Source organism: Pinus tabuliformis, chromosome 7, assembly GCF_031772625.1.
Source record: "Pinus tabuliformis cultivar Carrire ecotype Pingquan chromosome 7, CPIR1, whole genome shotgun sequence".
Classification (NCBI taxonomy): Eukaryota; Viridiplantae; Streptophyta; class Pinopsida; order Pinales; family Pinaceae; genus Pinus; species Pinus tabuliformis.
Window position 1 is genome coordinate 1,023,826,224 of NC_142293.1, and position 12,817 is coordinate 1,023,839,040.

Below are 12,817 nucleotides of genomic sequence, written 5' to 3' on the forward strand. Positions count from 1 at the left end.
TCTCAATGTGCGCGACCACTCAGAGGCTCTCCTGCAGTGTTAAATTACAACGTGCGCGACCACTCAGGAGGTGCGCGACCACTCAGGCTGTAAGTGCCAAAATCACCTCCAACTCACTCGAAATCTCCTTCAAACTTGCAAATTGGGTTGAGGTAGGCTCTCTACAAATTGTTTTGTTGGTTGATGGTGGTTGTGGATCCTCATGCTTGTGATTATACCTCCAAGAATGCAAGGAAAGAAGACATTGGTAGCTGCTTGTTCATGTAGGCATAATGCTAGGGTTTGATGTTTTTTCAAGGTGTTGATTCCCATCTATTCCCTCCATTGTTTCCCATTAAATTCACAATTGTTATGATATGTTTCTATCTTATCTCATTTGCAAAGAATATTAAATTTCCCATCCCCAGTACCTAAACCCTATCCCTCCCTCACATACATTCCCTAAACCCTAATGCCCTCCATCTAATCTACCCAAAACCCTAACAATGGACAATAAACTATCTTGAGCAGCGCAACAAGCAACTTGAGGATGAGAAAGAGTTGGATGAGATGTGGAGGATTCGAAGTGACCGAGTCATCAACCGTAGGAGGCCCGGTGACTTGCTGCCCAAGGAGAGGGAATCCATGCTTATCCGTGTGAATGCACACTTGCAGAGGCTGTTAGAGAAGGCAAACGAGGACAAGAGGCTGCTACAGAACATGAAAAATCATTATTGGGCAAGAATGCATGATTGCAAGGCAAAGATGAAGATACTCCAAAGGAAGTTGTCCGAGGCCCGCAAGAGGAAGAAGAAGACCAACCCGCTCCGCATCTTGGCTGAGGCTTCTCTCACCCATCATGACACTCATTAGCCTCATCACAGCAGCAAAATCAAAAAAATTTGAGAGTTTTGGAGCATTTTGGAAATTTTTTGGAAATTTACAGGTTTTTGCCTGTGGAGTGGTCTCACCCCCCGTGCGACCACTCGGGAGGACTGCTCAGAATCACAAAAAGTTGACATTTTTGGAAAGGGCATGCAAAAACTAGAATTACCTATACTTGGGGTCAACTTGATTTTGAGATTTGGGCCTCCAAAAGCTCAAAATACATCAAAATTTTGACTTTCTGCCCACTTTTTGAGTTGCAGAAAGTGACCTTGGGAGAATTGACTTTTGAGGGGTCAAATCAACTCCAAATCCAGAAATTCCACTTGGGATGGAAAGTAGACACACAGAGCTTTCCAATGAGCCATCTTGCACTTGATTTGGACAACTGGAACCCACTAAAAAAGTGCTGCAAAGGGGCGCGACCACTCGAGCTGAAATTGCCAGTTTTGACTTTTCAGGCCTGCAAACTCTGTTTTTTACCTTGGTTGATCATTTGTACTTGTAAATGATGGATGTATGGATAATTTTCATGGCACATTGATAGATTTAATCTCTCTTAACCCTTCTAGAAGCTTCCTTGATGTAAATAGTGAATATTTAATGCATGGATGAGTTAGCTAAGTTTTAGAGGCAAGTTGTTTTGACTGCCTATTATCTAGTGCTAAGTTTAGAATTAGTTCAAACTGCTCCTAGGAAGCTGAGCTCGACCCCTAGAGGTGGGGAAAGGAGTTAGATGGTCTATATTATGCCTTCTCTTGCTCATTTTCATGGTTGGACTCTTGTGGGAGAAGCATTATTGTATATTGTACATCTATTACTGCAATTTAAGGAAAAGGAAGGCCAGGGTTTTGCAGACATCATTGTGGATTCTTGTGGATTGTTGTGTTGATGGTGTGTTCTCTACATGTTATTGTAAGTGTGTTTATGTGTTCCATCTCTTTCTTTGTTGCTAATTGAACAGATGAAGTGATAAAGTTTGAATTCATGCATGCCATGCTCAGCTTTTAATTTTGTTCAATATCTATGTTTTCCACTGTCTAAAGAGGATTCAAAGTTGTTGTTTGCCCTCTTTAGCTCCTCCTCTATCATTCCTAATCATCCATCTCAGATTAAGGCATCAACACTCACTCCTACCTTGCCCCAAAGATCCCCCTGCAAAAACTGAGCCCAATCCCCGCACCCTGAATTGCACTCCCTCCAATTGCCACGAAAAACCCCAAAAATCTTTAAATCAACCCCCCTTATCAATTTACTAGTCTAAAATCTTTATTCCTAATTGGTCAGCTTATCATATTGAAAGATCTACCGAATCTGACCCGAGAGAGCCTTCTCATACCTCGTAGGGCTAGCTACGAGGTGAAATGGTTTGATGTAGCCTTGAGAGTTTGTTTATCTCAGCCTAGGTGAATTCCAAGCGCTAACAGCTTCCATCAATTTTCCTTTGGAGATAAACACAATGATCAGAGTGACATATAATATAGCTTTGTTCTGACATAAACCTATCAAATTTTAGATACCACTGCCTTGGAGCCTGTTTTAAGCCATACAAGTTCATCTTCAACCTGCACACTAGTTTCTCCTTCCCTTTGACCTCATATCCTTGTGGCTGCTGCATATAGATCTCTTTCTCCAAATACCCATGGAGAAAAATTGTCTTTACATATAAATGCTCAAGATGAAAATCTTCTACTGCTACTAGACTTAAAATAGTTCTAATTGAAGTCAATTTAACAACAACAGAAAATATTTCAACAAAGCCTATACCTTTCTTCTATACAAATCCCTTCACCACAAGTCTAGCTTTATACCTTTTTCTACCTCTATCTTCTTCCTTCAACCTATAAACCCATTTATTATGCAATGTTGTTTTACCTGCAGGAAACCTAACTAAGTCCCAAGTCCGGTTATGTACCAGGGAGTCCATCTCTTCTTTCATGGCTAGCTCACACTTCTTCCTGGTTTCTACCTGCATTGCTTCATCATAACATTATGGTTCACCAAAATCAATCAACAATACATAATGAAATTAAGGAGAGTATCATTCAGGGGGTCTACTTATCTTGGTAGATCTTCTAACACCACTTTCAAGTGTTTGAGGTGTCGTTGTTGTTGTGGTCATTATTGTTGTTCTGACTGTTGATCATTATGATTTTCAGGCACCTTTACTTTTTCTTTGATCTCATCAAGCACTGTGTATTCTCTATTTTCTTTTTCTTGTTTCTTTTCCTACATATTATCCTTATACAAAAAAATTTCATTGAATATGACATCTCTTCTCTTAATGATTTTGTGATTTTCATAATCATATAACCGATAACGAAAATCATTAACACCATATCCAAGAAAGGTACATTTCTTTGATTTTTCCTCAAGATTTTTTCTATTTTCTTTATTAATGTGGACAAAGGCTTCACAACCAAAAGTCTTTAAAAATGAGTAGTTTACCTCTTTACCTGTCCATGCCTCCTATGGAATAACTCCATCCAAGGAACTTGAAGGCCCTATGTTTATTAGATAAACAACAATATCTACAACATCTGCCCAAAATTGTAAAGGCAATCATACATGCAATCTCATGCATCTTGCATGTTCCATGATTGTCCTATTCATCCTTTCTGACACGCTATTTTCCTCTGGTGTAGGGAAAATTTTAAGAACCACCCTAAATTTATATGTATAATAAATGGGTTAATCCCGATGATACATAGGAAAAATGGGAGACGATTTTATCACTAATATAATATATATATATATATTTGGCGAATCTCTCACCAGATTATATTATCTTGTAAAGTCATGGCAAATATTTCACTGAATTATAAAATCTTGTAAGATCTTGGAAAATCTTTCACTGAATAATAAAACATTATGAAGTCTTGGCAAATGTTTTGTTAAAGTATGAAACCATATATGATAATAATAAAACATATTCAATAAACTGTAATATACTAACATACATGTTTGGAAAAAAGAAACATAATTTTCACTTCCTACAAACAATGTTGCAAGTTTTAGTGGCCATGTTTCTCATGGTCGAGAGATTAATGTTTTCCCTACCACTTTTGTCAAGCTACCACTTTTGCCAAGCTATCAAATTTTTTTCTTATTCCATAGACTCCAACTGTGAGATTAAAAAAAAAAAGATCAAGTTTATTTACCCCAACACACCAACAAGTAGCAAGCCCCAACTATATAATATAATGAAGTAGTACTTATCCCAATGGCCTGAAGAGGATCTAATGGAAAGAAGTGACCGTGACCGTTGTCAGAAGCCTTCCAATCAATATATAAATATATAAATTTAGATTTATTATTATTTTAATTGGAAATCTTCAATTAAATTATAAAATTTAATTATCTCTCTCCCAATCTAAATTTCTTATTAGCATAGTTCACTACCTTCATACCATTTTTAATAGTGTTGTAACATGTGGATTAATTTCCTTTTTGGTGCACAATCTCCGCTTTTTAGGACAATATGGTGCAGTGACCCAACCCCTACAGATCATTATGACAAACTAAGAATCACAGAGAAGATGAAAGGTTGTACAAACCAGCATATTTTTCAAACAACTAATCCAAGATCAGTACCTTAACTTTTTCATGAAGATATCATATTGAGAATGTTTGAAAAATGGTGGGAAATCTGGGCAGCGACTATCTCTATTCTGTGAGGGTGATGCGGAAAGAGTTAAGATTTCATCGTTTTGAATTTTTTTTTGTTAAATCAGAAAAACCAATATTAATGGAGATATCAGTATTTTTTACTAAATTTTGTGAAGTGACTAAATGTAGCTTTAACCATTCACCTTAAGATTTTTTTTTACAATATAATTTCCTAAGTCTATTTAATATTTTCATTATCATAAAAAACCAAGCTATATCCATCTTAACTCCACATCTACCACTCTTAGAGGGATGAAATCTATTTATCCCTCCGAGCACTTGGTAGACCCAGAATTAAGATGTATCTAAATTGATAGAATTTCCCATTTTTCCCCTTTAAATAGTCTATGCTCACATGAATACCATGGTATTACCATGGGTTAATACCATGGGTTATCATAAACCTAGAGCTTAAAAACTACTATTAGTAATTTATAAAAATTAATAAAATTAATAATTGATTTTTATTTTATTTTTTTCTTTTAACCAAGTTAAAATGTTTAAGTGACATTAAATTACAAGATCCATTTTTACTCTTGATATACCAAGCCCCCAGGTATCAAATATTTTTTCACTCTATGTTAGTTTGCATATCACGATATGCTAGTTTAATTCCCCCCTTTAAATAGGTTGCATTCCATGTGAATACCATGGGTCAATACCATGTGCCATCTTTATTTTTATTAATAGGGTTAATAAATTTTTTTGCATGGTATTAATAATAATTTGGCCCATGGTATTTGGCCGATAGGTTTCACCTAAATATAACACATTTTTTGAGTGTTCGTAAATATAAGGTGGCTTATGGAGTAAATAAAAAAATGATTTATTTTTTACCATATCTCTAGTTTATTTATATTTTTATTAATTTACCATACCTCCTTTATAATATGGTATTTGGCCCATAGGATTCAATTAAATAAAACCTGTTTTTTGAGCCTTCTTAAATAGAAAGAGGGTTATGGACTAAATAAAGAAAGAGGTTTTATTTATTCACCATACCTATAATTTATTTATATTTTTATTTATTTACCATACCTTTGAAGTATAAAAAGAGGTTTTATTTATTTATTTACCATACCTCCACTTTATTTATATTTTTATTTATTTACACGTTATAATATAAGGTGACATATGGAGTAAATATAAAAAAAAAATGTTTTATTTATTTACCATACCTCTCGTTTATTTATATTTTTATTAATTTACCATACCTCTTTTATAAACATGGTATTTGGCCCATAGAATTCACTTAAATAAAACCTCATTTTTGAGCCTTTTTAAATAGAAAGAGGGTTATGGAATAAATATAAAAAGAGGTTTTATTTATTTACCATACCTCTAGTTTATTTGTATTTTTATTTATTTACCATACCTTTGGAGTAAGTATAAAAAGAGCTTTTAGTTATTTACTATACCTCCACTGTATTTATATTTTTATTTATAACTATCATAAAAACATTTTCTGAAAATGAGGGCGATTGTAACTCCTAATTTCAAGGGCTAAATTTACTTTTTTACCCTCTCCCTTAAAATAAGGTGGACTAACCTCCATAGCTAATTTTTTCCCTTAAAATAAGGTGGGCTAACCTCCATAGCTAATTTTTTTATAAAATAAATTTGAGGCGATTTGTAACAATGTACTATGATACAAAATATTCACCCAATAAAATATAAAACCCCTTAATTTAGCCCAAGGGCGAAAATTCCCCCCTAAAATTTTCCATGCTCTAGTGTTCCTGGAACTGTCTTGTCTCTACTAATTCCATGGTCTAAAAAATACTTATCAAACTCTTTGTTGCAATATTCGCATCCATTGTCTGATTTGAGACACTTCAAACTTTTTCTTGTCTCATTCTCAACCAAAGATTTCCATTTCTTGAAAGTATCAAATACATCATATTTATTTCAAATACAATAAACCTTTGTTTTTCTGGTTGCATCATCAATAAAAGTAGCATAATAACGAGAGCCACCGAGAGATGATACCTGAGTAGGTCCCCATACATATGTATGCACAATCTCTATTTTTTCGTTCTTATTTTCTTCCCAACTCTCATAAATCTGACTCTATTCTGTTTTCCATAAACACAATTCTCACAAAATTCCAAGTCAACATGCTTCAAACCTAGAAACAAATTTCTTGAGTGAAGAATCTGCATCCCCTTCTCACTCATGTTCCCAAGCCTATGATGCCACAATGTTGTATCTGCTCCTATAGAGGTTACAATATTAATAGAATTAGAAATACCATTGCATAAACACAATGTACCAACCTTTTCTCCTTTTTCTATTACCAGGGCTCCTTTAGTGAAATTCCAGGTTTTATCTATAAAATTAGTTAGACAACCTTCACCTCCAACTGCCATGTTGAAATTAGATTTTTCTTCATATTTGGAACATGCCTTACCTCCTTCAATAGCCATTGGTTTCCATTCTATTGTTTTATGAAAACTTTACCCATTCCAATGATTTTACATGGTTTATCATTACCCAAACGAACTTTTCCAAAATCTCCTTGAACATAATCATGAAAATGTTTCCTATCATGTGTGGCATGGAATGAGGCCCCTCAATCTACCACCCAGGCATCAATAATATTTTCTGATGAAAGAATCAAATAATCTTGCAACACATCACATGTCACATTCACTTCATGATTGTTTTCTTGCTGCGCTTCTCCTTATTTTTCCTTCCGAGACTTACAGTATTTCTTCAAGTGTCATTTCTTTCCGCATTTCCAACACACTATCCCTGATCTGGACTTGGATCTGCCTTTACTTGACTTACATCTCCATGCCAATGTTCAATAACATTGCGACTACTGTAGCCCTATTTTTTTTTTAACCATGTTATCGCTCGATTTGGGGTTCTGAAACAATTGGTCTCCGACCATGGCCGACACTTTGAAGATGAGATATGACGTGAGATATCCTCTATATTGGGCTTCAAACACCAATATTCATCGTCTTATTTCCCCCAAGGCAATGGCGAAGTTGAAGCTGTCAACAAAATTCTTAATACTATGCTTCAACAGACGGTGAATAAACACAAGACCAACTGGAATCTTATGCTCTTCCCTTCTTTTTGGGTCTATAGAACTTATGTCAAACTACCATCGGGTTCACTCCTTTCCACCTCATTTTTGGAGAGGAGCCAGTCTTACCAATCGAGTGTGAAATCGCATCCCTCCACCTTTTCTTCGAACTCCTCCCAAACACCCAACCTCCAGAAAAATGACTTATCATGCTTGAGCGCACCAATGAAGACCGTTGTGTTGCATTGCAAACCATTGAAGTGGCCAACAAGTGCACCAATGCTCAATATGACAAAAAATTCCACCCTCTTACCTTCCATGAAGGCGACCTTTTTCTTGTTTATGTCCAATCTCATGATGTCCTAGGGCAAAAAGAGTTTGAACCATTATCGCTAGGACCTTACATCATCCGTAAGTGTTTGGGAAAAGTGGCATACCTTTTAGAGGGTCTAGAAGGAAAAATCCTACCTAACCCTCGCAATGCACTCTACCTCAAGAAATTTTACCCATAGCATTTCCCATTGAAATGTGTGTATCTTTTTCTTTTTCTTGCATTTAGGTAGTTTTCATCCCCCAACATCTTATTCATTGTCTTCTTGCATCTTTCAAATGGATCCATAATCCACACCTTATATCGGTTATGTGATGGTGCATGTCACTTCACCAGGAATCTAGCTTCGACAGCTTGGGCCATTTTTACCCCCTTGCATTCGTTAGTCCACTCCAACAGCGTCTGCATTAGATCTCCCACCAATAACTAGGCCAAATATGATGTTGCGATAGGTTTGTTAGCTAATTCCCTTGATCTTAACATCCTTCACCTTCATGTTTGTCTTGATTCCTTGCTACTTGTCCTGCAATTGAATGACATTTATCATATGCATAATCATGTCCTATTTAGAAAATATCTATGAGTTCAGATTTTGGCATTGTTAGCACTCAAAATGAACCTCAAGGCTGAGAAGAGGCGACTTTGAGGTAACCATAGACCAAGCTTTTGATCTCGCATCTAGCCCTGCCAGACCAGAGAGGGCTCTCTCTTTTCCAACAAAATGTGGCTGTGATAACTGATTCTTAGGCTAGCTATGGAGTGCGGGGATTTGTTTGAAAGGTTTTTGACTCGAAAACAGCAAGAGAAAGGACCATTGGGCTATGGAGTCGATTCCAGTTTCTGTCGGCAAACTTGGGGCAAAGTAAGTGCAATGTTTAGCAAGATAAAATATTGCAAATGTGAGAAGAATAGGGGAGAAAGCCTGTTGCCCTGCAGGCATCAAATAGGGGATGGATCCACAGTGGCAGCGTTAGACGAAAGAGAAACACAGGGTTGCTCAATAGAGCATCTAATAGAGGATGGATTCTGCAAAGACAACCACTACATTTAACAACAAAATCATCATGAAAGGAGCATCGTGTGTAGATGAATTCCTAACACATCTCTTAGATAATGCTGTAACAAGGTAGGAAAAACAAAATATGTAAGTGAATTATAGGAAAAACATACTAGACATTAAAAACCCTGATGGATCCTAGGTCTAAAGGGCAGAAACTGCTTTATTAAAATGATATTCAAGAAAACTTTACATAGTCCCAAGCAGCCTCTCTCTGCTACAAAAATTGAACCACTATCTTTTAAAAATAATCCTATATATACTAAATTACAAATCTTTTTTATTTCCTCAATATAGGAAATAAAAAATAAAAAATAAAATCCTATCATAAAACTCTATTATAAACTAAACAATATTATAAACTCTCGTGAACTATGGAAAACAGGGTTGTTTTGAAAACCAAAATCAATGAATTTTGGTCAAGATTTGCTTCCTTTAAGGGTGGAATTTCCACAAAATCTGCCCTTTGACTGCCACCTTGCACCTGCCTGCACGAATTTTGGAGTTAGTTGATCAACCTGTTGTTCTTGTTCCCTCAAAAAATGGAATTGAAGATCTTCCTGCTGATTTTGTAACCATTTGACAAACTGTTTCCACTTTTTCACTAGATGCTTTTGGAAATCTAGAAATGTTGGATTTTGAACATGATTCTCATCGAATGCTGGAGATACTAAGAATCAACTCCTAGCTAGCAAATATTATGCCACCTTCTTTAATCATATGATAAGCTCCTCAAAAACCTCCATAAGCATCATCTTGATTCCATTAAGGGAGTGAAACCTATCGATGAGCTTCCCAGGACTTCATTTTAACTATAACCACCTGCTTCTCCCTGAAGCACGGGAGTTTCAACTTCAATGAATCCAAGCTCTTCCATCTTTTTACAAATATTTGAAATAATCTTTGATCTTGAATGAAAAGTATCTGCTACTTCTGGATTTTCAATCATGTCCAAATATCGTTGGCGATATCGATTCTCAACATCAGTCAGACCATGATACTTCTCTGTCAATGGAAGTAGGGACTTTGCAAGAATTGAAAATTCCTTCACATACACCGAAAACTCTCCTTTCTCAATCCACTTTACAGAGCTAGATGCACCTAAAATATCTCCAATGTCCACAAGCATCTTTAGCTGCTCAAACATGTCTTGATCTAGCCTTGCTTTCTCACAATAAAGCTGAATGACACCAGAATCATCTCTCAAAGTCAGAAAAGCAAGCTTGCCAAAGGACCTTCGTGCTATAATCCTGCCAGCAACTGAAACTTGGTCCTTTTCGTCATCGGCTACTTCTCCATTTTCCAAATTTGCATACAACCTTTGCAATTGGCTCGAAGAATGCATTCTTCCCCAACTATAGGCATAAGGCTCAAGGCCGCGAGCCCATATTTCTTGAACCTTGTTTAGTCGAATGGTGCAAACAACATCCCTATTGGAGGTAGATAATGCATTTTCCCCTTCCTCTGTTCCTCTTCCTCCCCTGTTGGGTGTTTTCTTTTACCTTGGTCCTCTGCTCTTCTTCACCACTTGGGCTTCGAGTTTAGTATTAGACGAGCAGCACCTAAGCCAAATGCCATCTCTTACAGGCAGTGATTTTATGCTTCTTCTATTGAAATGCCTAAGTGAATAATAAGTTGAGAGGCATGAAGAAATCCTCGCACTGCATGCCTTCATGGCTTCCATTGTCCGCCCTGCGACCAAATAAACTGAGCAGACTACTTACTCATGGTCCTCCATATAGTTGAAAGCATCATCAAAACCCAGTTTATGTTTTAGCAGATCAACCTTCTATTTATTACCCGCACTCCCTACAACATAGCAACCCATCAACTTTGCAGACTGCCCAACAAGCTGGCCAATAGCCCCTGAAGCGGTAGAGACAAAAACATGCTCCCCCTTTTTAGGAGAGCAAACCTCAAAATATATAGGATGGCACTACGCGCAACGCCAAAGGGCTACACGCAGCGCCACATGAGGATGGTCCTACGCGCAGTGCCAAGGGAAACAAATTTCTTTGTTCCCTTCAAAACAAATGTGATTGGTTAGCAGATTCAAAAGATTAGCTATTAGAATGTGCCCAAAGCCATAAAGATCAAGTTGTGCATGCAGTGAAATTGTTATAGTGGAAATATACAATGTGACCTAGCCGAGAAGCAACAAGAATGATCTCAACACCACCAATCAGCATTGCTACCACTCGAGACATCGATGGACACATTGTAGGCACAACTTGAGTGCAAAGAAGGGCCACTTCAATCACTTTGAGGACTTCTTCTTTTGAGCATGTTGATTCTATCTCAGCATCCATCAATTCTAGAGGCCTTCCTTGCTCATAGGGATGCCAGGTCCACTCTAGAAGATAAACCATCCTCTGTGGCAAGCTTGTGTCTGTGTTTCTCCTACCACTCACAAGTTCCAAAGCAACTACTCCAAAGCTGAATACATCTGCTTTTTCGGTCAGATAACCCTGCATAGCATACTCCGGAGACATATATCCAACTGTGCCAACAACTCTTGTGCTGATGTGAGTTGTAGTCTCATCATATAGCTTAGCCAAGCCAAAATCTAATATTTTAGGGTTCAGAGACTCATCCAACAGAATGTTACTGGCTTTGATGTTTGACTTGTGTTTGTTGTGGATGCAGGGGCGCATAGGATTTGGAGCTGGTTGGTCTTCAACAATACTTCCATTCATGCATTGTATGCATTTTCTTCATCAAAGCCTTCTCTATCACGCTACTCATTATTTCTTGATGAGATAATAAAAAATGTTTATGATAGCCTTTATGATTGATAAACATTCAAATGTTGTGCAACATAATTACTTTCATGAAATTGACATAATTCTCATCCACTGGTAACCCTGCAACACTAAAGCAACCTTGATCATCTTCTTTGCACCGCCAGCCCTTCGGTATACAGTTTCAAAAGAAATTCTAGGCGAGATGTTATCACTGCAGACAAGTGCTTTGTTGCTGCCCAATTTAAACAACAGCCGGTTAGGACAACAGTCGTCCCATCAAATGAGCAACAATATTAATTTGACCATATCTTCTGATCCGAGAGTCGGTTTTTGGAGTGTGATATACTGTTGGAAAGCTCTTTCTGAGCTGCTTATGATGGATACACTTATGACATGTTTTGTGCTGAATATCATGTACAAAACATCTAACAAAATAGACATAATAAGAGGCCCATTTTGATCACTGAAGGAAGGCCAAAGAACTGACTCTAATAGTGGCGCTATCTGGGATGGTAGCTCCTTGGAGGTGCCAAGAACCGTAGATCTCTAGGAACATGCAGATTAGTTCCTCATCCATTAGGAAATACGGTCAAACAACTGCAAACCCAAAACAACTTATACCAATCCATAAAACATACACATACTGCAACCTGTACATAGAAAAATACCAGAAACTGAAATGTTGCCTTGGGCAGCTTATTTATTTACAAATCTACCCTACTCTGATGAAAAATCAATAAATCAAGTGATGTGGTAATGCCAGATCAACCAATCAAGTAACTGTGACAAGGATGCTGCTTGGAAGTGCTTGACCCAGGATGCAAATGTAAACACTGGCAGCCATACATGCACATAATGAGTTTGGCTGTGTGAAAGAAAATCTGACTTATCATTCAAACTGAAAAAATACTCCATATATGCGACAACAGGATCAAAGAAACCAGACACTATTTGTTGCCCTAACTCCTCAACACAGACCTCCAACTGCAAACTGTGAATGCAAACATCCACGGGCAGCCTTACCTTCTCTTCCTTTTTTTGAAAAAGGACCCCAAAGAATGGGACTTGACAGTCCTGATCCTGGGATTGTATTTGGGTCTCCAATTCAGTTAGAT

General features: G+C 37.1%; 2 pseudogenes; both read right to left on the minus strand.

The window, feature by feature from the left end:
* Positions 1 to 9,766: 9,766 nt before the first annotated feature.
* On the minus strand, positions 9,767 to 10,303 carry LOC149251105 (lysine--tRNA ligase, chloroplastic/mitochondrial pseudogene; annotated as a pseudogene).
* A 748-nt stretch (positions 10,304 to 11,051) lies between these two features.
* On the minus strand, positions 11,052 to 11,654 carry LOC149251106 (putative LRR receptor-like serine/threonine-protein kinase At1g56140 pseudogene; annotated as a pseudogene).
* Between the last annotated feature and the right edge of the window lie 1,163 nt (positions 11,655 to 12,817).